The sequence below is a fragment of the Habropoda laboriosa genome, unplaced genomic scaffold, assembly GCF_001263275.1.
Source record: "Habropoda laboriosa isolate 0110345459 unplaced genomic scaffold, ASM126327v1 scaffold3512, whole genome shotgun sequence".
Classification (NCBI taxonomy): Eukaryota; Metazoa; Arthropoda; class Insecta; order Hymenoptera; family Apidae; genus Habropoda; species Habropoda laboriosa.
In genome coordinates, this window is record NW_017103488.1 from 1,093 (window position 1) to 2,546 (window position 1,454).

Sequence of the window (1,454 nt, forward strand, 5' to 3'; positions counted from 1 at the left end):
GTACGTTGAACTAGTACGATTATACACACTCACTCTCGCGCATTCAAACACCCATTCATACACCCATTCATCCATAATCGCACGCCTATATGTTTGTACGTCCATAGGCTTATACATATGTATACATATTTACAAGTTACATATAGTATGAATGATACCGAGTTTAGGAAGAGAGAGAAATAGAAAATTAAATAAATAGAATACTAGCAGTGATAGATAAGAGAGAAACAGGAAAAAATAAACATACTCCCCGGCGGGGAATCGAACCCCGGTCTCCCGCGTGACAGGCGGGGATACTAACCACTATACTACCGAGGATTTGAACGGTAGTGTTTTTTATTAAGGCCTATTTGAATGAGATTTGTGTTTGTGTTTTGTGTTTGTTGTGTTAATGTAGTAACCACCAATATCTTTTTGTGTTGCGGCGGTGTGCGTCTGTTTTGTCGATTTTTGAGAGTTTACAACTAAGTCTTGTGTTTATGTCGTTGTCTTGTATGTCTGTTGAATACAGAATTTTTTTGTCGTCTGCTTTCCGTGTGGTATGGTAAATAAGTGGTGTGTTGTCTTTGTCCTGTATGTATCCTTCGCTGTCTAGATGAATAAATGCTTCGGGTGGGATGTAGCCGGTGTGTCGTGTTTTTTCGTGGTATTGTGTATTGGGATATATGGAGCTATTTATTAAACTATTGCTTTTCACGCTTCTAATGTTTGCCCAGTGGTTTCTGATAAGTTTTAGTATATGAAGATCTATTCTAATGATGTTGGCGAGTTCGTATAGTTTGTGGTTACTGATTAGTTTAGTGTAATTTGATTCAGGTGTCCTGTATTTACCTATGCAAGCTCTGAGGCATTTGCGTTCAAATATTCTAATTTTTTCCATCGTGCTTGCAGAGATGTTGAACCACGTGGGGCATGCGTATGTCAAAATGGGTCTAATTAGTGTTTTGTAGCAAATTATTTTTGTGTGTGTGTTCAGGTCTTTGCAGTAAAACAGTCGTTTGTGGCTAGCAAATGCTTTTTGTGCTTTTTCAATTTGTGTATTGATGTGATTGTAATAGTTTAGTTTGTAGTCTATGTGTACTCCTAAGTAGCGAACAGTGTTTCTGTTTTGAAGTTTAGTCTGTGGGTTGCGTGTGTCATGTAGGTGGAAGTGTTTTGTATGTCTGCGTACGTCTGCGTTTGCGTTCGAGATTTTAGATATGTACGGTCTGAACAGTATTGTTTCACATTTGTCTGTGTTAATCTTCAGCCTCCAGGTGTGAAAATAGTCCTGAATTTTTGTGAATATGTCTTGTAGTTGTGTTTTTATGTTTGACGGTTTACTGTCTTTAGTGTATATTAGTAGATCGTCTGCAAAAGCTATTGCAAATTTGTCGGTGTCGTTGTTGAGTCCGTACATGTTCAGTAAGTCGCTTATGAATATGCTAAACAGGATGGGTGAATTGACCGTGCCT

The 1,454-nt window shown here is 38.2% G+C and overlaps 1 non-coding gene across 1 annotated transcript; it reads right to left on the reverse strand.

Moving 5' to 3' along the window:
• Window positions 1-246: 246 nt before the first annotated feature.
• Trnad-guc lies at window positions 247-318 on the reverse strand. Its single transcript has one exon. It is a non-coding gene; the product is annotated as a tRNA-Asp (tRNA).
• Window positions 319-1,454: the final 1,136 nt, after the last annotated feature.